The sequence below is a fragment of the Carettochelys insculpta genome, chromosome 13 (assembly GCF_033958435.1).
Source record: "Carettochelys insculpta isolate YL-2023 chromosome 13, ASM3395843v1, whole genome shotgun sequence".
Classification (NCBI taxonomy): Eukaryota; Metazoa; Chordata; order Testudines; family Carettochelyidae; genus Carettochelys; species Carettochelys insculpta.
The window spans coordinates 38213119-38237181 of record NC_134149.1 but is presented as its reverse complement, the minus strand read 5'-3'; the positions used below and the strand labels follow the sequence as shown (position 1 = coordinate 38237181).

General features: G+C 47.3%; 1 long non-coding RNA gene across 1 annotated transcript in view; it reads left to right on the top strand.

Moving 5' to 3' along the window:
- Positions 1 to 12247: 12247 nt before the first annotated feature.
- LOC142020317 (uncharacterized) overlaps positions 12248 to 24063 on the top strand; it is a 145645-nt gene continuing 133829 nt past the window's right edge. The window contains exon 1 of the long non-coding RNA XR_012647357.1: positions 12248 to 12268. This is a non-coding gene — a long non-coding RNA (uncharacterized LOC142020317). The remainder of the gene's footprint in view (positions 12269 to 24063) is intronic.

The window sequence follows — 24063 nt, the reverse complement described above, 5'->3', positions numbered from 1 at the left end:
AGAAATGCCATACCTGACAGAAAACAAGATGTTCTTGGCATTGCAACTATTTCTTAGTTAAAACAACAAAACCTTTAAAGAGCCAGAGAACAGCTAATCATGGGAACAGCTCCGTGATGGTTGCCTGGGAACAAGCAGAAGGTGAGCCAGCATGTCACAAGGAGTCAAGTGACAAAAATACCAGTTATAAGCTTGGGAGGATAAAAGGTTACACAGAAACTGGCTGACACAACTTAAAATGGAATCCCTCAATTTGCTTTCATATGTGAAGATCTCTGCTGCACTCTTTCTCTCCCGCCCTTGTTATATTTGGAAGGTGGGTTGTTTAGTATTTTCTCAGGGATGATGATTGTTAAGATTTTGAGTAGCCCTGTAACCAAATTTCACCTTCAACAGTAAGGGCGTCACTACTGATGACCGTGGCATTCTGGGGAATTTGGCTCTGATGAGTAAGGGATCTTTATACTACCACCCATACTACCACCCAGGGGAGCAGGCAGCTTCAAAGTTAACAATGAGCTCTGTAGGTGGGTGGCTGTGATAAAGCTGCACTGAATCAGTACACTATTACAGCTGCCCTGATGATGGCTCCTTGGCCAGTACTACCCACTTCTGGGGCTGAGCAGGCTGCACTTGTCCGTCAGAAGAATGGAGAATGCTTTAATCAATTTGGCAAAAAGTTATCTGGTATCAGCTCTAGGTTGGCTTCTGCCACCTTAAATCCTGGAGTGAACTGGAGCTAATACTCTTAAGAGATTCCAGTATTTCAATCAGTCACACAAAATAAGTTCCATAGTAGTTTTATGCATGTACAAGGACAGACTCATTTAAAATTGAATCGTGCTCCCACTGAGACTTAAGGCAAAATTCCTGCTTTCGTGGGAGCTGCATTTAGCTGTCAACAGGGTTAAATTAATCCTGGTGGGATTACACCTCCCCTTCCTTTGAGAAAATGAAAACAAACATTCCCTCTTTTCTCCTTTTCACTAGTTCTGCTCCCCTTTCTTCCTAACTGCACCCACTCAGACATGGGTGTTTTCATCTGGCTACAGAGCTGCTTTGGAGACAAGAATTCCTACAAGAGTCTAGACTGATCCAGAAAAGTTAAATATTTGTGTGTCTTGGAAGCAATATTTTACATAGTAGTTGGTTAGGTGGATGCGCTGGTGAGAATTACTTTAAAAAATATTGTTATTTGAAGGGATACCCTTCTGGTTTTTAGGCCTCTTGCATCCATGGAACAAATATGACAGGATGCCCCTGTAAGATGTCCTTTCTTAGCATGCAAACAATTTAAAATATTTATTAAAATACATTAAAACAAGCATGAATCTGTAGCTAGCTATTTTGGGCATCAACCCTAACCCTCCTGCAATGAAGCAGAAAATATAATAGACTAAACCAGAGGTCAGCAACCCCCAGCATGCATGACAAGAGTGACATGAAAGCCGATTTTCACTGGCATGTGAGGGGGGAGCTGAGCTCACCCCTCCTCCCACATGCAGCTGGGAGCTTGTTTAGACCCATGCCTCCTGTGGATTAACAAAAAACCAGCTAATGCTACCAACCACCACCTACATGTTGTAAGTAGGACTATTAAGCTATGTCTACACGGTGCCATAAGCTCAAAATAAGTTATGCAATATGCACTGTGCAAATTGCATATCTTATTTTAAGTAGATTTCAAAATAGGCTATTTTGGCATGTGGTGTTGTCTAAATGGTGCCATGTGCCAAAATAAAGCCTTATTTCAAGATATCCCTGGACTCCTCATGTGATGAGGTTTACAGGGATACCAGAATAGCACTCCTGTTATCTCAAAAATTATTTGAAGACAATAGGTGCACTGCACAGACATGCATAGCTATTTTGGGATCCCTTTGTGTCCTGAAATAGCACCCACTGTATAGACATAGCCTTAGTGACTTACAAATATAACACCTGCACTCAAACCATACGTAGAGGTCAAAAGGTCAAATTTCTGCACTCTGCCCGGAAAAGTTGCTGACCTATGGACTAAACTAAATATAAATCTCATTAAAAATCTATAACACACACAGGCTATGTCTACACGTGAAGCCAACATCGAAATAGCGTATTTCGATGTAGCAACATCGAATTGGCTATTTCGATGAATAACGTCTACATGTCCTCCAGGGCTGGCAACGTCGATGTTCAACTTCGACGTTGCACAGCACAACGTCGAAATAGGCGCAGCGAGGGAACGTCTACACGCCAAAGTAGCACACATCGAAATAGGAATGCCAGGCACAGGTGCAGACAGGGTCACAGGGCGGACTAGCGCTTCCAGGGCAACAGCTAGCCGCTCCCTTAAAGGGCCCCTCCCAGACACACTCAGCCTGCAAGGCACGCGGTCTGAGGAGCCATAGGCACACAGACCCCGGGCGACACAGTAATGGACCCCCAGCAGCAGCAGCAGCAGCAGCAGCAGCAGCAGCAGCAGCAGCAGCCAGAGGTCCACCCAGCTCTCCCGGCAGGAGCAGGGCTTGCCCTGCTCCAAGCCATGCGGGAGGCAGCTGAGCACCTCCTTGCTACACCGGAGGAGGAGCTGCCCCAAGGGCAGCAGGGCTCAACCCCCAACCCTGCAGCACCCCGCCCCCACCCCCGCCTCACACGCCGGCGGCTTTGGAGCTACCCCACCAGCACCGACTGGTGGGAGCGGCTGGTGCTTGGGGAGTGGGACAACGACCGCTGGCTCAGGAACTTCAGGATGAGCCGGCAGACATTTCTGGAGCTGTGCCAGTGGCTCACCCCCGCACTCAGGCACCAGGACACCGCCACGCGGCGTGCCCTCACAGTAGAGAAACGGGTCGGCATTGCTGTCTGGAAGCTGGCCACTCCCGACAGCTACCGATCCGTGGGGCAGCAGTTTGGTGTCGGCAAGGCCACCGTCGGGGCTGTCCTCATGGAGGTAAGAGAACCCACAGGCGGAGGGCAGGGCAGGGGAGGGGGGCCCGGGCAGAGGAGGGCAGGGGAGGGGAGGGGAGGCCAGGACAGGGCAGAGGAGGGGAGGGGAGGGTGGGGGAGGGCAGGGCAGAGGAGGGCAGGGCAGGGCAGAGGAGGGGAGGGCAGGGCAGGGCAGGGCCACGCACACCCTGCTTACCCCTCATTGGTGCTCTCCCATGTGCTTTTCCTGCAGGTTGTGCGTGCCATCAATGCCATGCTCCTGCACAGGCTCGTGAGGCTGGGGGACCCAGAAGCCACCATCGCAGCCTTTGCCACCCTAGGCTTCCCCAATTGCTTCGGGGCTCTAGATGGGACTCACGTCCCCATCCGCGCCCCACATCACAGTGGAGGACGCTACATCAATCGCAAGGGCTGCCATTCTGTGGTCCTCCAGGCCTTGGTGGACAGCCAGGGACGTTTCCAGGACATTTATTTGGGCTGGCCTGGCAGCACCCACGACACCCAGGTTTTCCGGAACTCGGGCCTGTGCCGCTGGCTGGAGGCGGGGACCTACATCCCCCAGCGGGAGATCCCTGTGGGGGACACCACCATGCCCCTCTGCGTCATCACAGATGCGGCATACCCCCTCCGGCCCTGGCTCATGCACCTGTACATGAGCCATCTCTCCGCTAGCCAGAAGCGCTTCAACCAGCACCTGAACCATGCGCGCCAGGTGGTGGAGCGCTCATTTGGCCGCCTGAAGGGACGCTGGAGATGTCTCCTGACCCGCCTGGATGCGGGCCCCAACAACATCCCCCTGATTGTGGGTGCCTGCTGCACCCTGCACAATTTGGTGGAGAGCAAGGGGGAGGCCTTTTTCCAGGGCTGGGCTGTGGAGGCTGGCAGGGCCGACGTGCAGCCACCCGCTGCCCCCAGTCGGCAGGTGGACCCCGAAGGGACCCGGGTCTGGGAGGCCCTGCGGGCCCACTTCGATGGTGAGGCCATGGGGTGAACTCTGCCAGGCCCCCCACTGCCCGCCCCTTCCTCCACCACACTCCCTGCCCCAACGCCCACACCATGGAGCACCCAACCGCACCCCCCCCCCACTTTTCCTGGACAAATGACAGCACGCACTTGTGGCTGAACTTAAACTGCTTTTTCTTTTAGAACTGTTTTTTTAACTATAAATATAAAACAAGAACAAACTATATACAACGTGTGGAACCAAAGTAATATGTACAAATAAAACAATAGTAATAAAAAAGTGTGCTCAGTAATAAAAAGAAAACCAGGGAGGATAAAGGGGAGAACTATTTACATGGGGGGGATGGGGCAAACGGGGGGCACAAAATAATAAGTCCCAACTATATACAAGGGGGGGGCCACATCCCGGGCCCCTCGCCCCTAAAGTCCGGCACTGGGTGTGAGCGGCCGGGAGCCCCGCCGCGGCCGCAGCCCTGTCCGGGGCTGGCTGGGGCCGGGGCGGACCGGAAGATATGCCCGGCGAGTCTCAGCTGGCTCCAGGGATCCCTCGGCGCTCCGGCCCTCGGCGGTGGGTGGCGGGGCGACGGTGGACGGGACGGCGACGTGCGGAGCAGCTGGTGGTGTGGCAGGTGGAGCAGGCACGTCGGGCGCTGCGGCGGCTGGCGTGGCATGGGGGGCCAGGTAGTCCACCAGGCGGTTGAAAGTCTCCATGTAGGCCCACCATGCCTCTTGGTGCCAGGCCAGCGCCCACTCCTGCAGCTGCAGGTGCTGCTCTGCGACCTCCAGCTGCCGACGGTGGATGGCCAGCAGCTGGGGGTCCTTCGCCGTCGGCTGCTGGTGGCGCTGGATCCGCCGTCTAGCCTGCCGTGGGGCTGGTCGGTCCTCGGCCGAGGGGCTTGCCTGGAGCAATGGCCCCGAAGGGGTCTCCGGGACCACTGATGCCTCGCCGGCGCTCTCTTCCAGTCCTTCTGATGGTGCAGGTGCGGGACACAGGAGAGGAGCGGGGGAAGAAGAATGGAGACAGGCGTTAGTGTGGGCCCCAAGCCGTGGCCTTTGTCCCCCCAGCCCTGTGCTGCAGGTACCCCATCCCCGTCCCCGGGAGATGCTCCTGTGATGCATGGGGTTCAGGGGTCCCCCTGCACTGCACCCCGTCCCCTGGTGGGAGCGACTCTCACTTCACTCCGCAGAGTCTGACAGGAGAGGCTTCTTAGGCCACAGACGCCCAGTTTCTCCCAGGAGTGACAGCACCAGCTGTCGGAAGAGACAGTCCTTCCAACCCGTCCTGGGGAGAAGACCCCAAGGGGTGCCCCTCTGGGATGCAGCTTTCCCCCTCCTCAGGCTGGCTGCCTTCCAGCTCACCCTTCCCCTAGCCTCTACCTGTGGCTCCCGCCCTCCCCCCCCAATTCCAAGCCAGCTCGGCTCCTCCCTCCTCTTTGTTCAGGGCAGAGGTGTCACCTGCCAGCTGTAGCCCCAGGATCCTCCTTTGCCCCTGGGAGCTATTCGGCTCTTGTTGCTCATATCTAGCCTGAGTCTCCCTTTTGCACTCCCCCCACTCCATCACATGCTGCTGCTGCTGCTGTTGCTGCTGCTGCTGCTGTGGGGTGTCCCACCCCCTCCTCCCGGGGGCCCCTCGAGGTTCCGCTCCCCCCTGCCCCAGGGATGGGGCATGGCACTGTCGTGCGGGGTGGGGCGGGGGCAGGGGCTGATGCACTGCTGTGAGGGCCATGTCCCTGCTGTCCTTGGGGCCATGGCTATGTGAGAATGTGAGGGGCCCTGGACACATATCTACTACCCCCACCCCTGAAGCCCAGGGGTGTACACCAGAGGGGGGTACATACCTGTCGGTCCACTCCCACGGTCCGGAGATCCCCGTGGGGCGGAGGCCCGGCTGCTGCTCCGGGATGGCAGGAGGAGGATCTGCAGCCCGGATTCTGCAGAGGAGGAGCCCCCCTCCTCCTCCTCCTCCTCCTCCTGCCGCGATGTCCGGGGGGGTGGCCTCCGGGGGGGGGCCCCCGGGGTGCGGGGCTTACCTCCGGGGCAGACTCCGGCTGCAGGGCCTGCTGGGGCTCATCGGCCGAAGTATCAAGGGTGGCCAGAGGGGAGGAGGTGTGCCGGGGGCCCAGGATGTCCCTGAGCTCCCTGTAAAAGGGGCAAGTGATGGGGGCAGCCCTAGATCGGCCGGCCACATCCCGGGCCCGGGCGTAACCCTGCCGCAGCTCCTTCACCTTACTCCTGACGTGATCAGGAGTGCGGGCAGGGTGACCCCGGGCAGACAGGCCGTCGGCCAGGCGAGCGAACGCATGCGCGTTCCGCCTCTTGCTCCCCATTACCTGGAGCACCTCCTCCTCGCTCCAGAGCCCCAGCAGGTCCCGCAGCTCGTCCGCCGTCCAGGAGGGGCCCCGCTGCTGCTTGCCAGCCTGGCTGCCCGCCTGGCTGGGCTGGCTGCCCTGGCTCCCCTTGGGGGGGTGTCCCCTGGGGGTGCTGGTGGGGCTGCCGGGCAGCCATGGCAGGTGCTGGCCCTGTTCTGGGTGGCTGAGGGACGTGCAGGCCGGCCGCGTGTCTGGGCTGCTGCCTGCACGTTCCCTCAGCTTCCTGCACAGGAAGGGAGTTGTTGGGGACCTTTAAGGGGCCTCTCCACGCGGCCACCATTGAGTGGAGGGGCTGGAGAGAGCGTCTCTCCACCCCTCAGTTGATGGCCGCCATGGAGGACCCCGCAATTTCGACGTTGCGGGACGCGCAATGACTACACGGTCCCTACTTCGACGTTGAACGTCAAAGTAGGGCGCTATTCCTATCCCCTCATGGGGTTAGCAACTTCGACATCGCGCCGCCTAACATCGAAGTTAACTTCGAAATAGCGCCCGACGCGTGTAGCCGTGACGGGCGCTATTTCGAAGGTAGTGCCACTGCTTCGAAGTAGCGTGCACGTGTAGACACGGCTACATAGGGGAAAGACAGAGAGAGAAATAAGAATGTGCTAGACTTTAGACCCTTTTGGGCAAGGCGTGGCCAGAAGCAGGAACCTCACAGACTGCTCAGAAGATGAACAATGCTGAGCTTTGTTGAACCAAAATTCAGAATGACTTCCATAGCTAGGTATGCTTCACCATTCATACCTTTGATTTCACTCTTCTGCCCTGCACAGCTGATGTGAGTTGGAAAACAGCCTGATAGCCAAATAACTGAGCACCTAGCTCCTGTTAACATTAATGCAAGTGTTGCATATTCTGTGTACCTGAAAAAATCAATCCCATGGTGCACAGGCAGAAAAGCATTCCTTTAAAGAAAATATAGTCACAAAATCTCCAGAGTCGATAAATGCAATCTGTTGGTGAATACAGTGATGTTCAACAGGAAAAACGGATAAAATATGACATGGGGAAAGTTTACCTGAGAAAATCACATGCGTGTCCCAGAATTATAGCAGTTTCGTTTAAGGAAAAGAGAAACTTTAAGCCCATTAGCAGCTTTCCTTGGGAGTTACAACCTTTTTAAAGAAGAACTTTCATGTCAGGTAAAAACATTTTTTAAACTGTCATATTTTAATCCTCACTACCTTTCATGTTCGTTTTGGTTGTTCAAGCTGCTCATTAGAGCTGTGTCTACACGTGCACGCTACTTCGAAGTAGCGGCACTAACATCGAAATAGCGCCCGTCGCGGCTACACGCGTCGGGTGCTATTTCGAAGTTAACTTCGACGTTAGGCGGCGAGACGTCGAAGTCGCTAACCTCATGAGGGGATCAGAATAGCGCCCTACTTCGACGTTGAACGTCGAAGTAGGGACCGTGTAGACGATCCGCGTCCCGCAACGTCGAAATTGTGGGGTCCTCCATGGCGGCCATAAGCTGGGGGGTTGAGAGACGCTGTCTCTCCAGCCCATGCGGGGCTCTATGGTCACCGTGTGCAGCAGCCCTTAGCCCAGGGCTTCTGGCTGCTGCTGCTGCAGCGGGGGATCCATGCTGCATGCACAGGGTCTGCAACTCGTTGTCGGCGATGTGTATCTTGTGCTGTTTAGTGCAAGTGTGTCTGGGAGGGGCCCTTTAAGGGAGCGGCTGGCTGTTGAGTCCACCCTGTGACCCTGTCTGCAGCTGTGCCTGGCACCCTTATTTCGATGTGTGCTACTGTGGCGTGTAGACGTTCCCTCGCTGCGCCTATTTCGATGTGGTGCTGCGCAACGTCGATGTTGAACATCGACGTTGCCAGCCCTGGAGGACGTGTAGACGTTATTCATTGAAATAGCCTATTTCGATGTCGCCACGTCGAAATAGGCTACTTTGATGTAGGCTTCACGTGTAGACGTAGCCTAGGATTTTAAAACAAATTAAAAAGTAAAAGATAACCAGCACAGAATAGGCAACAAGCAAGGAAGCAAAGTGTGGAAGAAGGAAAGAGAGAAATGTGCTACACAGCTCAGCTTTTCATATTATTTTAAAAGTTCTCCCTGACCTTTTGTTTTGCTAATTATCATTTTAAACTGTGTCTTTTAAACAAGGCTTTTTGCCCAGGCAGCCTGTCTCCTTGATGCCACAATAAAGCCAAATCAAAATGTATGGCATCATAGTCCAGTGTCAGAATAAAATACAGATTTTCAAAAATACAAAACTGAGCTGAGGTGAAAAGTGGACCAGAAGGGTAGAACTCATTCTCAAAGAGGGAAGGGAAATTTTCTTTAGTTATAACCGTTATTTTTCACTGCTATTCTTAGTGCCTTTAGACTAATCATCACTACTGCAAATCTTTGACAGGAGACTGGAGGACAAAAAGATGATATCTAGAAATCACTGCAACTTACCAAAAAAAACCCAACAACAACAACAAAAAAAGAAAAACCCCAACCCCCCCCCGCACCACTGAATGTGGTCTGTATCTTAGTTTGATTTCCTCAGTAAGCTAATTACACCTGCCACGTTTACATGTTACATTATCTGATTTTCTCTGCTGTGTAGACATCCTTGCCTTTTCTTCATCATCCTGAGGGAATGATTGCTGAGTGAGTCTTTGTGTCTGCAGCAAGAGTCCAAGGAGTATCTAGCAGTGGAGAAATGAGACTGCTTATGGGCTTGACTCTGGCTAGCTTAAAAAATACATTAAAGTAAGGGCAGATGAACATTAAAATGCATGTGAAGCTGTGACATGATAGTTGCCTGGGAACAAGTGAACAGTGAGCCAGAGTCACAGACAGCTAAATGACTGCACTGAAGTGTTACATTTAAAATTGACAAAGTTAATACTAAAATGGCTAGCCAGCTGTTTGGAATTTTGTAGTGTTCTTTTGGTTTGTCTCTCTTCCCATTTTTCTCCAGTGAAGGCATGTTGTAGTCCATCTAAACCTTCCTTCTTCTCTAGAACTGGGCGGGGGAAAGCCAACTTATTTTTTCCTTTCTACTGCTTGCAGAGTTACGTCTCTGCAAATCTTCCTCCACATTTAGAGATCAAGGAGCCAGATCCTCAGTTCCTTAAACCTGTGTAAATCCATTGGCCTCAGTAGAGCTATTTAAACTGACATTGGCTGATCCATCCCCCAAATCTTTGGAGCATGTGAAGTGTATATGACCTGACATGTTAAGTCATGCTGGGAGTTTGAGCCTTTAAGCATTTCAATTTTTCTTTCAGCCAAGATGTGCAGTCCAAGATGGCAGTCTACCTGTATATCTATTACCTGTTGGCTATGACTTACCGTGGTGAAGAAAATGTGACCCCACTTCTGATGTCACACCAGTTTTAATTCACTATAGTACCATTGGAGATATATTAATTTGCTCTAGTAGAAATAAGCAGAATCAAGCCCTAAGAAAAATGCCTTCGTTGCTGTTAGGTACAGTTAGACAACTGTTGTAATCTGGAATACAATTTGTTTGCTTTAACTGAGCCCAGTGAGGTAAACATTGTATTGGATGTTTTGGTTAGGGTAAAAGCTTTTGTTAGGAGTTAAATTTTTCATCTTTCTCAGTTCCATCTTAGGGGGCCAGAAGTTCTTATCAAGCATGATTTATCTGTGGCCAGTTACTTTCCAAAACTGTATGTCTGGTTCCTTTAAATATAGTGGAGAAATGGAATTTTTTTAAAGCCAGCAATGTTCTGCTTTTCCCTACTGTGCTGATTCAATTCCTGATGTTGTACCCTATCAGTTATAAAATATTGTCTATGCCCTTGTATGCATTTCTGCTCGTTGGTAAGCTGTTTCACAAACTTGTATTTCAGAGGTGAAAAGTCTAAGAAGGGGACTGAAACCTGTACCTCTCTTCTTCAAGTGCCTACATATAGCTACAGTCAAAAATGGGTTGTCCCTATTAACTTCTGAGTGCAGATGACAGGTCTCTTGCCTTCATTCTCAGTTTATGTCTTGATTTACACCACTGAAAATAACTATCCCTAACCACTGAAAAGAGCAGTTTGAAAGTATATCAAAGAAGACACCGATTTGTCTTCTCTTGACCAGGAAGCCAGTGGAAAAAGGTGGAACCCAATGTAATTTCTTGTGCCAGGCCTTGTTCGGTTTTAGTCTCAGATCTGTTTGATGAGGATTATTTCAAATATTCTGAAGCTCTTTCTTATGATGTGTTATAAAGATATGGCAAACACAGGTGGAGTATTTGGGCTGGCATCAGTTGTAGATGCATCCTAAGTTTGTCCTCCAGCTTTCCCTGAGTTTTTGCTCAACAGTTGGGTAGTTCAGCCAGACTTTCAGGATACGAAAGAGTCCAAGCCAAAATAGTCCTCCTGGTTGACCACTTACTTGCCAAGTATCTGAGACATTCTACCTTGATGGAAGGAAATGAAAGTACGCAATTGCCTCCCAGTCTTCCTGGATTCCCCTAAACAATGCCTGGGTACTCCCGCTAGGAAGAAGCTAAATTCTTTGCCTTTTTCTGTCTCTTACTAACATTTTTCATGCCTGCATAGCCAATGTAGTTCAGACCAATTTGTTCAGCTACAGGACACCTCTCTGCCTCTCTTCTCTATGGAAAATGGTCTCACTGTGGTGTATGACTAGAACCTGAACTAACACTCATGAATAGGAATGTGGCCCTCTTTGCTTGTTCCACTGCCTATCTAGCTTTAGTTGATAAATCAATCCAGTTATCAAAATTATCTCCTTGAGCCAGGAAATCTTTGAATTCATCCTCTTTTGTCTCAGGTTACAGATGTCTTCAGAAATACATTTGGTAAGTGTAATACATCTGACCACAGACAGCTGGGCTGAACTATCTGCCAGATTCTATGCATCAGATGAAGGGGTTGAATAAGCTATTAGCAGCACATTGGCTTTCTTTGGCTTTGCATTGGATGCAGATGAGAAGTCTTCCAAATGGCCTTCCTTTTGAACAGAGTACTTCCCTGTGGATCATACCTAATAGGAATTCCTGGATGGGTTTAACTGAGATACAATGTTGGATTATATTGCCAGATCTGTCTGCTGGTTTTATTGTTGCACATAATGGCTCCAGCATAGAGAAAAAGCATTGTGCTTGTCTCCTGCTCTGCCCACAGCTTGAACTTGATTGTGCTCTCTGTCACAGAGAAAGTCAGGGGAAACAGAAGCTCTCACTTGTGAAGCAAACTATATATATTACACACACTTTCTCAGCCATTCCAGCAAGAAACGAGTGTTTGCAGAAATTAAAAAAAGGAATGGGGTTAGTCTTCATGTCAGCTCGTACCTTTTCACATGCATCAATGCATTTTCTGTTAAGAGTGCAAAATAATGTACAAAAACAGTGCATTCTGGAAAATAATATTGGTGACAACATGCTTCCATGCTATTCTTGGTCACTTTTTTTTTTTCAGGGAGCAAGTGCAGCCATATTCCTCTGTTAGATAAATCCCTAAGTAAATGTGGGGTAATTCCCTTGATTAAGAGCCTCAGATTCATACAGAATTTAATCAGCATAAAATTGCAGGAAAGCAGGCCCCTTACCCTTTTTGGCAGCAAAACCACAGAACAAAATACAGATTTAGTTTGTATCTTCCATCACACTGAGGTATACAATGAGTTAACTATCTATGAACTAATTCTTAAAATAAACGCATGACTCAGAGTTCAGAAGAAATGAAAAATAAAACAAATACCTTGCTGTAATTTTTCTTTATTACTGGAAGGCATTCAATATTAACTGTGATGTCAGTGCATGTGGAGAATACTAAAGTCAGGCAGGATTTTAAGATATTAAATTACTGGTTGGGAAAGGTTTAGAGAGAAAACTGAAATGTTAGTGTGGTAGGTATTTCTCTTTGTGTTTCACAGGGTTACAGAAGACTGCAGATCAGGTATTCGGCCTGGGTAAACAAGAGATAGTATTTTAGTGTCTGTCTTGACAGAGAGAGAGAGAGAGAGAGAGCGAGCAAGAGAAGCTGCTGAGACTGAATAGGGGAGAGGTAATTTTTAATTCTTGTAAACAGCGAAACTTCTCTTTCCTTTCCTTTCCCACACCTGTTCTTATTAATTGACTTGCATAACACAAGTATGTTTGCTTAAGATTTTATTAACACTGCTACAATTTCAGTAATAGCTGCAACTTTGATCTCCCCCTCCCTATCTGCCTCAAAGGTCCCTTCTTAAGGTTTCCTCCCCTTAGATATCACCTCTCCACTATAGTGTGGATTTCCTTAGGAGTAAGGACTAGGGTCCAGCACATGTGTGGGTTAGCCTATGGCCAAGGTTGAAGTCTTTCTAATCCTTCAACAAGAGTTTGGACAACCAGCGGGTTGCTGGAACAGAAAACTGCTGCTCATACTTGGTTTAAATGAAGCCTCTTTATTCAAAAAATCCTTTTTTGTCCAGTTAGTCTCCAGAGAAATGAGTTTGATCCCAAGTATGTGAGCCTCCACAAGAAGTGGCACCTCTCTGGAGTTGTTATACTTTGAGTGATTTGCTTTAATGATCTCCTACTGTTTTCACTTCCTGGAGGACCCTTATGAGGAGCAAATATGCTGTGCTCCATGTCTTAAATAAGGGTGGAGGTGAGAGGTGAGTGAAATGTTGAAGTGGGGAAGAGAAAGGAGGGCTGCTTCTTGGTGATGACCTGCACCACGGGGATTGATTTTGCTATTACAAAACTTGTGTAATTATAGCCATGACTTACACCATACTACTAACAAGAGGAATAGGATTACACCCAAAAGAAAGAGAAACACCCCCTGAGGTTTTTCTAACTCCCAGTAGTTATCTAAAACAGCCCACGGGTGGGTGGAATTCATTGGCTGTTATTTATCCTGATTTCTAAGGGCTGTTATCTATCCCCAGGAAGTGAGTTTCGAGTTTCAGGGGATAGGACTGAAGGGTTAATAGGAGAGTGTGATGTACAGATACAAACAAACTGTCCTGGAGAACACGGAGGTTCAGCGGACCACGCTTCCCAGCTGAGGCAGCTTGCTTATAGAACTTTCTGGTCATTGGGTCAAAGCCCGTTCTGGGGCATCTTTGCCTCAGCCTTACACGTGACCCTTACAGGCTCATGAAACTAAAGACATACACACAGTAGTACACATAGCTATGGCAGGGTACTAAAAGGAAAACCAGAGAGAAAAATGCAAATGCTAACTTTACTGATGCAGCTGAGCAGGTACAGGAACAAAACAACAAAACACTGCATCTGGCTGTCTAAGCTATACTGTTACATATTTCTTCGTGGTACCAATAGATATTCACGCACTACTCTGTTTAACTTGCGAGCAGGCAGGAGGAGCAGCGAAGGGTGATCAGTCTGTGTCACAGACAGCGTCCGGTCTCTCCAGGATTCGGGAGCTCCTCTCCCTCCTTACGTTGTTGCCCCCCTTTTATGGTCCTGCTGTTTGCTGGCTCCACCCGAGGCCTGACACATCACATCCTGGTTGCTTCTGCTTCTCTTTGCCTGCAGCCTCTCTCAGCCCCCCTCCCCATTTTTCACAACCGTACATCTCATACTTATTTTTTCCTTTTAAGGTATGCAGCTGGCACCTCTGGGCTTCTAGGTCAGAGGCCATGGATCTTTCCTGTATAGGTTTTTTCCTGTTTGTCAATTTTAGACAGGGGGGTGGGGGAAGCTGCAGATAGTGCAGTCTGCAAGCAATTCAGTAAATTCCGTTGCTGACTGGTTTAGACTTGCCCAATTCACTTGGTTCCTCAGTTCTTGGTGTGGAGTTAGTGCTTTAGCCTGTTTGTGCTGAGGCATATTTCCCAAGAACAATTTAAAAGGGTCTCTGGACCCTGCCTCCACCCCATGTACCTCAGCATGTTGTTCAGGTGCCCATGCAATTCACTGTAACATGCCCGAGCATGGCCGTTCACTTAAGGGTCATCAGGTAATTTTGCACACCTTACTGCTTCCCTGTGGAGTGCATAGAATTCCTGGGCAACAAAAAATATAAACTAATTGCAAACTGTATACAAAATATCCTCCAAAGATAGTGCATTAAGTTGTCCTATCATTCACCAATGGTGATAGTGTCACCATCATTCACAGCCAGGAAATTAATTTTTTTCAGTTGAACAATATGGAAGAAGGCAAATAACGAATTGCAGAATTTTCTGTTGGTCACACCCAGGCAAATTCCAGTGAGATCAGTGGCAATCAATGTATCTAGCCCTAGGATGAGTGGGACCCTGCTCTCCTCACTGGGAAGGATTTTGCTGTTTTTTACAGCAGTGTAAATCTGGAGTAACTAAATCAGTACCATAATTGCTTACCAGTTTTTGCTAATTTCACTGAGAGCAAAATCTGGCCCTCATGCCTTATTGTCCAGCCCATCCACCTGGCAGACTTTAGGGTATCATTGTATTAATTGTCCTATCATATCCTGTAACCAAACCTCAACTGCAGGCTCATTGTCTTGGCCAGAAAGGTTGCTGTGTTGTAGCCAGCCAAAGTCTCCCCCTTACAAGCCAGCTTGCTCGCTGCCCCCCACCCCACTGGGAAGCACACAGGGCACGGAAACGGCTGCTGACAGCACAGTCTTTGATGCCCTCATTGAAGCCCAGATGTGCTAGCTTATCGTGACCCTGAGAAGCAGAAAGTACAGATAGAAGGCTAACAGGCCAAACTGTCAACACGAGGGGGGGGGGGGGACCCTCAAGAAATCACCCCAGCTGGCATTGATCGATATGATGCACACACACAACCATCCCAGAAGGGGAAGTGCCCCGCCCACACAAAAAGAATGTCCTGTACTCCTGAATTGCTTATCTCCTGTCTTACAAGTGCAAATTAAGTAAGAAATGCCCTTGTAACAAACTGGCGTCACAAAGCCAGACCAGTATGATCTGGCACCTTAGATAAGAAGAGAATACGTAAGCCAAAAGGGGTATAAAAAGTGGGCCCAGCAGAACTCTAACTTTGAGTGCATTCCACCAACTACCTGCTGGTTGGGTCAGGTGATTGCCTCCCGAGGTCCACAACTGGGGACACCCAACCTCATATTCGTCTTTCTGCGGAATTGAGTGACCGATCCGGCTTGGCTACGCTGGTATCGACAGACGCAGAGAGGGTAAGATACACCCATGCTAGGTCTCCGACTTTTTTGTGCACAGCTAAAGAATTAGAGCTCTGTAACTAGATGTCGTTGTGTCAAGATATCATTGTGTTAGATGGTAACAGATATCTTTGTATTGGATTGTAACGAAACTTGTTAACACCTGTACTTTGCTAGCATATAAGAAGTAAACAATAGCCTTTTGTAACCACACACTTATAACTGTATCTTAATAAACTTGTAACTAGTTAAGCTCTGAGCCTGACTGCTGTTAACCCTTTTGTCACTGCAACACAGCCGGCACAACAAAAAGAACTTTAACCGTTTGGTTACTACAGCCTGGCCGTGGGTGAGAGTGCTAGGAGCTCCCTGCTCTAACAGTAAAAAACTGGGTTGTTTAGGCCCCAGGGGAGTACCTCACCACACATTACCCGGCCACCGGCTAACAGGTGTTGATAGAGGAAGAATGAAAGAGATAGCATAGCAGAGAAACAAGGGTTAATTTGTCGCTACTTAAAATTGAGCTGTGCAGCCTTCAACTCCTATTACCCTGAATTTCCATAATTCTCCTTTAATAAGGAAGAAGAGTACTTATTTCTCTCAAACTTTTGAAGACGAAGTTTTTCCTGTACCTTCCTTTCCTAAGGAACAAATAGGTATTTTCCAGCTTTGCAGGGAAAGTCAGCAGCAAGGGTCCCTAGTGAAAACATATTTGTTGAAATGTTGACTCTATGAAGTTAAAAGGAAATGGTAATCCTGGACAAGACTGCTGCTAATTTTCTTTTCTTCCTGTGTCAGTTACAGTTAGAAAGTAGTAGAGGCTGAACAGGTCATTGCTTATTCATAATTTCATAGATAATTCTGCTCCTGCAGATTCTCTATAGAAAACAACTGAGCATGAAGGACAACTCTATCCAATCTATCCAGTCTAGCTATCCTCAGTTTCCCTTGGGTTTGCTTGCACTTTCCCTAGACAGCTTAACTCTACTTCACAGACACCAATCTAACATTATTATTGGGAAGAGGAAAATGCCTTTCCTCATTCAGCAAGAGTAACTATTGTCTCTAGATTTCAGCCATATAGGAAATAAAAAATAAGCTCTGCTCTGAAACCAAAATAATAAGGTTATATTGTGATCTGGAGACCGGAACTGAAAGATATCTATTCCCAGTAAGTGAAGGTATTCAGAGTCTTGGCTCTGGTTGGGCTCATCCCCATGTGAATTTTTGCTCCATCCTCATTCAGATCAGTGAAATGATACCCGATAGGACTCCCTAACATGGATTATTCTTCTCCTCTCTTCACCCAAATTCCTTTCTTTGCTGTTTCATCTACTCAGGCAATCACTACAACTGACATAAAATGGAAGCAGAGCTAGAAAAGAAGTGTTTGAGTGAGGGATCAAGGCATCAGTAGGAAAAATAACATTAGCAGACACATGCTATTGCATATCCTTATTTGTAATAAATGCAAAGGTGCCTTCCATTAACCTCTGAGACCCTGAATGATGGAATTTGAACTGTGTATTTGTATTTCATGGGCTGTATATAGCTGACAGCAAAGAGGGGCCTGTGCTTTTTGCATCACAAGGATAGAATTCTGTCTACTGTGGCACTGTAGAGTTCTGGGTAACTGTTGTGTGCATCATAGTGAGAAGGACGAAGTCCTAGGTGGCAGGTTTCTTACGATTGTCATGGGGGTTACATTTTGATGTCCAGACATTTTGAAGTGTCAAGTGGTTAATATCAACGAAGCGTCCCATGGCACCTTATAGACTAACAGAAAAGTTTTGAGCATGAGCTTTTGTGAGCATAGACTCACTTCATCAGATGCTGGTCTTGGAAATCTGCAGGGCCAGGTATAAATAAGCCAGAGCAAAGGTGGGGATAACAAGGTTAGCTCAGTCAGCAAGGGTGAGGCTTACTACCAGCAGTTGATCTGGAGGTGTGAACACCAAGGGAGGGGAACCTGCTTTTGTATTTAGCCAGCCATTCACAGTCTTTGTTTAAGCCTGAGCTGAGGGCGTCAAATTAATATGTTACACTGCTTGGATGGAGGCAAATTAATGTGTTTTTATGGACAGACCTCTGTCTGTATAAAATGAACATACTGCCAAAAGAGGATAGGGAAAATAATTCCCAGCTACTAGTTTTAGTAACTAAAGCAGTTAGCACAGAAAGACAGGCATCCTCCTCCACTTTCTCTCTGAAGTGAGTCCCTCAGCATTACTTTCCGTAGTGGGGTATCGAATAACAATAATTGTGGTATTGTATCACTTGTAGGATAATGTTATAGGAAATATACAACTGTAATCTTTTTTGTGTCATTGTCTCTCACTGGAATGAAGATCTTGAGAAATGCAGACAAGTTTATGCAGATGGTTCTAAAATATATTCTATATTGTGGGTTTCAAATAAAATAAAATAAAAATATTGCAGACTTGAGGTAACCTACTGTAGTGCCAGACACTTTATCAAGTCTGCCTGTTTCCAGACAGTGACTCGGGTTTATTTATAAATGTCTCTACTGTGTATAATTAGCAATAAAATAGGAAGTATTGGAAGTGAGTCTGATACAGCACAAAAATTTGGAACTCCAATTCCCATCTGAATGCAGCATAATATTTTGCTAACCGAACCAAACATTTATAAATGTACCTTATAACTTTTTCATGCATTCAAAGGGGAGCTGAATTTTCCAAATGCTAATTTACATAATCGGGCTGGGGCTCATGTTGTGAAATGCCAGTGAGATGACAGCTTTGACTGAAAGAAAACTCATAGAAGTGGCCCTAGTGAGAGACAGTATTTGTAAACATGATGATTGTTAAAAAATTCTAATATAAGTTCAAAAGGAGTAGCTATTTAATGTTCTGTGGAATTATAGCTAGCTTTTCAAAGTATTGATTAAATATAAAATTGCATATATAAATGCATATATTTAAATATTTGTATTTACATTTATATATATAAATAAAAATAGCCAGGTAGTCAGTAAAAATGTAACTGTGGGTATAAAATGGTGTAACAGTAGATCCATTATGAAAGTAACATTTGTTTTTGCTCCAATCTCAGCAGCGGTTGCTATATTTTAACTTTTATTTAATATCTCCAACAAACGAGGCATATGGCATCCCCTTACCATGCATTACTCTAAACTGCGTAATAATTTATGAAGATAACTCTAGTAATGGACACATCAGAAGTTAGAGTCCCACTAATTGCCATATTTATATCTTACCATTTCTCTATTATTACTTGGGAATTAGGTTGTCTCTTATTAGTTTTGTAGTATGAACAGTTAACTGGCTAATTGGCTAATGCCTATTTCTCCATGCTTGCCTTTTTCATTTGGATAAGACTTATTGTTCATTATAATTTTCTTGAATTTGAATTCTGACCTTTCCCTTTGATAGGCTCTTACCTATCCAAACAAGTTATTAATACTCATGAGCATAAAAAGGAGGACTCCCAGAGTGAGTGCAAGTTAGTTGTCCAGTTGTTGGGAGCTTCTTAACCAAAGTGCAGACTCTCAATGAGAAGTACTTATGTATGGCTATGTCTGCACTAGAAGTCTCTGTCAACAGAAGCTACTGTCAACAGGGAAATCTCAACAGAATGGCTGTGTCTACACTGGCACAAAACTTGGAAATGGCCATACAAATGGCCAAATCGAAGATTACTGATCAGGTGCTCAATTGAATATTCAGCACCTCATTAGCATTCACACGCTTCCAGATGCAGCATTTCAAAAACACCACTTTTGAACATGCTTGGCTTGGCCCACCTACATGGGGGGTCCCCTGCACATTTTGAAATCCCCTTATTCCCCTTAGCTGAGAGGAATAAGAGGATTTCAAAATGTGCGGGGTCCTTTTGAAAAGGACCCCCATGTAGCCTCGCTGAGCCGCGCGTGTTCAAAAGTGGAGCTTTCTAAGTGCTGTGGCTGGAAGCATGCGAATGCTAATGAGGTGCTGACTATTCAGCTCAGCATCTCATTAGTATTCTTTGATTTGGCCATCAGCCATTGTGAAGGTTTGGCCAAGTGTGGCCACACCCAACCTCTGTCAACAGATTGCATCTACACACAACCTGCTCTGTTGACAGAGAATTGCCAGGCTGCACTGCCCTCTGGTGCCAGAAAGTGGAATGGCAGCTCTGCGAAGAGGGCTGCCCGCCAACTGGAAGCCCTCTCTGTCGACAGAAGTATCTACACTGTGCTTCCGGTGACAGTACTCTGTCTACAGATTGTTATGCCTCAAATTTTTGAGGGATAATACTGTCGAGGCACATGCAGAGTTCTGTCGAGACCCTGTTGACAGAATGTTTTAAGTGTGTAGATTCTCCCTGAGTTATATAGGGAGAAGGCCCCTTCTGTCTACAAAATTCTCTAGCGTAGACCCAGCCTATGACTGTGACTCAACTGGTGTGGACATAATACTGACGGAACTCTATGGGCCAGATTCCTAACCGGTGTAAAGTGGCATAGATTTAGTTGAAGATCTCGTTATGTAATTCTGGATTTCCGTAAGTAATGCTCCATGGAGAGCCTATCATGGCTTCTTGGAGGTGATCCAGTGGTAATCTATTTAGGACAGGATGACAAATGATTGCTTATTTTTGATGAATTGTTAATTTTATTATTTTAGATTTCCCCCATTAAGTTAGTGCTTTTTCCTTTTATGAGTTTCCTGATCAGGAAGAGTACTGCTGCCCAAAAAGGGAAATTTTGAAGGTCCCTGTTTCTTTTAGATGTGTTGCATAGCGCAAAAAAGAAAAGCCTCACCAAAGTAGAAGCCAATTGACAAATAAATGTTAAATCAAATTAAGAGGTAAACCATGCTCGTTTTACTTGCATGTTTAGGAGCCTTAATTTAAAGAGACCTTTAATGAAGTTAAATTATGAAATTTATGGTTCAAATAATTTCACTAGTGAGGAGCCCAAAACCTCAGTTTTGGTAGTGATAGAAATATGAACCTAAAACTTTCAGTTCGCCTTCACTGTTACTTTTTCTTTCTTTCTTTTTTTTTTTTTTTTGGTTAATGTATGTAACCCCCACACACCTGGGTAACGTTTGTTTGAAATCCAGATGTGAATTTGGGTTGTAAGCCCACCCCTGAGGCTTGCTACATGCATATGTAGTTTGCCACAAGTTAGGAATGAATATACCTCATACCAGCCTGTTAGGATTAATTTTATGTGTGGACCCTGCTAATGTTCATTAACTTTTTGTTAATGTGCTTATATCTTGTAATCTTTGAAACAGGCTTGCTCATGTGAAAAAGCCCTGACTTATATATCAATGACTCTAATTAAGATCTAACTGTTCGCGTGAATTTGATGACTACCCAGGACAATGGGAATTCTCTGTCTTTTTGAAGCCTCAGGGGACTAATGTAATAAGAATATTTGTAGTAATAATTTAACCACCTCTAGAAAATGAAAAAAAAGCAAACAAATGGTATATTTCCCTCTAGACAGCTGTAGGAAAACACAGTGGAAGAAAATCCTGAGCAAGGGTGGGCTTCCCTTGATCTGAAGAAATCGTTTGATGAAATGACTAGACTGTGGGTGCCTCTATGATTCTATGGCGGTACTGTAGGAGCTTCTCAAGATGGTGATTAATTTGTATGCCAGATCCATGACAAAATGGCAAACACCTTTCAGCAGTGGGCCGAACTGAACATAGGATCTGTGGAGCTTAGTGCAGGGCCCTCTCTGCAGTTGGAGCCAAAAGCCAGCTCGTCTGTCAGCAAAGTCTGTAGGACAGACTCATTCTTTCTCCCTGTAAGTGGTCTAAGTGCAACCACATGGGACAGTGAACACACTCAGTCGGTTTGTGGGTTACAGGAGCACTTTAGAGTACTTGAAACTGCGGAAATGGGATGTTTGAGGTCAGTGAGGCTTGTGGCAGCATAAGCCATCTGAGGGTCATTGTCCTGCTGCTGATGGCCCCTCCAGGCATGGGCACACCGATGCCCCAGTGGGGTGCTGGCTTGTACCATTGCTGGTCCTGGCACACCTGGCTCTGGCTCCTGGCTGGAGCTTGGTAGCCCTGATGGTGAGGTGGGGGTCACTCAGGCCTCAGATGCTGCAGCTGTAGGAAGACAAGGAGAAGAGACAGTGAGTCATTCATGTAACACAGCGCAAAAGGCCCTGACCCCACCCAACGTGAGCAGCAGCCACCACCCCTCAGGCCAAGGCATGGGAGTGTCCTGGGAGCACCAGCATATGTGACTGACATGGCAGGCCCTGCCACATGGGGGCTGCCTTATACCTCGGGGACTGGGCTGACTGCTGTAGGTCTCCCCTCCCACCTCCGCTTAATGGACTAGAGGCTGAGTGGGAGTGTCTGGACACAGAGGGGTCCCTGCATGGGTGATGAGTGAGCCAGGAGCAGCATGGCCCTCCCTGGGGCCCCTCCACATGTGCAGCTTGCAGTACTGCCCATGGGAGTGTGTGTTGACTCCCGCCTGCAAGCATGCCAGCATGCCGGGAGTTCACACTCCTCAATGATGTGTCTGGGATCAGGCCATTGCCATGTGTCTGGCATCCTTCCAGCTGTGGCAAGACCTGCACCCCCAACCCCTGAGGTGTATGACACATACTGGAGGGTCCCTCAAACAGGTCCGGGGATGACCTGGACATGGGCTTATTCCTCCAGCCAGGCCAAGTCCGGGGCAATCACCATCATGCCCTTGCTGGTCTCTGATGCAGTGTCACCATTGGGCTCTGGCAGGGTCTCAGGCTGCTGCTCCTTCTGGGGTGACCTAGGTTATGGGAAGGGTGGTGGTGTGGGGGTTCCTCAACCATGCTGAGGGTGGCTACTGGAGTGGGAGGAGTCCTTGGCCATCAGGAGGCTATGCAATTCCGCACAGTAGGGGCAGGTTGCGGGTCCTGCCCCCAACCTCCTGGCTGTATCCTGGGCCCAGGTGTGTTGCTGCCGCAGCCCCTTTAACTTTACCTGGACTTGTTCCATTGCCCAGGCAGGGTGGCCCTGTGTTGCCAGGGCAGGGGTGAGCCAGGTACAGACTGGGGCTTTTGAGGAGGATGGACTCCTCAGTGCAGAGGCCAAGGAGTTCCTGAATCTCAGGCCTGGTCCAGGATGGCACCCAGCATTTGCTGCCCTGGGGGATGGGGGCTCCTCTGACCCTTCCTGCGGTCCCTTGAAGGCTCTGGGGCATTGCAGGGCTGCTGGCTCTCTGCCATGGCCTGGGGAGATGCTGGGGAGTGGCTGTGAGGGTGTGCTGAATATCAGCTTGTGGCCTTGCTGCTTGAATGCTCTCAGCTTCCTGCTGTGGTGTTTCTGGGGCTCCCTGCATCTTTAAGAATGTCTGGAGGCAGAGAGCATAAAGCTATGATTTCAGTGGACAGCACATACCCCCGTCCACTGAATGTGTTGACAAAGGCTTTCTGCCTCATGGAAGGGGAGCAGAAGTCTGTCAACAAAAGTGCCACATTCTGTTGATTTACAGTCGACAGCACACGTTTGTCGTGTGGACACTCTGTGAGTTGTGTCAACAAAACCGGGGTTTTGTCGACAAAACTCTCCAGTGTACTTGTAGCCACGAAGATTCTGGATCACATGATGGTTGATGCCATCAGGAGTGAGACTAAGTTCTGTGGTTTCAGAGAACTGTAAGAGAGGATACTGAGATGGTATGGGTAGATACAAAAGATACATAGAGGGAATCCAGTGTAGGGGGTACTTGAAACTAGTCGTTGTGGGCAGAAGAATGGGAGAGCATTAGTAAAACTGTGGGTAGGCAGTATATGGAAGATGGAGTGGATATACAGCAAGCACTTGCCAGGCAAAACTGGAACAAACTGATTCAGCACTCGGACCTCCCAGCTAGCTGGAAAAAAGAGAAGACTAAAAATCTAATGATCCTCTGTGAATGGCAAATAATGCTAACAATATGAATGCATTGGGGAATGCTAAAGAAATCAGACTGTGGGTATGCTCAGCTACAGTGAAAAGAAGAAGCCAAATCAATACTTGGAATATACTTGGAAATGAATAAGGATGGCTGTCTTGCTGATTACATTTTTTCTTTGTGAATAAAAATATATTATACCTAATAAATATTGGAGGTTCCTGAACTGGTTCATAAAACTTTGTAGGCTTGAAAATTGTGAGGGTGTTTAAACTGTCCAGTGCTGGTAGCTGCAAGATGCCTTGATATACATTCTTCCCTGAAATAGTGCCTCCAACATCTGGAGATTCAGATTTGATGCTGAGGATTAACAGTTCAGGGGGAAAGGGTGGCATAGCTCATATGTGAAGTGTTATAGATGAAATTCTGGCTGTGATGAAGTCAGTGACAAAACTCCCAATCATGTTGATTGGGCCAGGTCGACAGTCTCCTTAAGCGCCTGAAGCAATGAGCTCTTCTTGTTCCAACTCTTCTGTGTTTGCTCAGCTTTGCCATGCTCAGGACAGTAGGCTTTCCCAAGGTATCTTTGCAAAGTGATGACTTTATGTATAGTGGGTACTTCCAAAGTCTCTTCTAAAACATACCCAGCTGTTTTGAATGCCAAATATTGTCCAAAGTGCAAGGTTTCCAGTGTATATGCATATGTAATATGTAAAACCTACGCCGTTAAAATGGCACTGATGACTTGAGGAGGAGATTTCTAATTAGCAGGGATGTTGGATTATTTCTAATAATCTTGAAATTGCTATTAACTCTGTCATTCTTGAGCATATATTCTAGTTTCT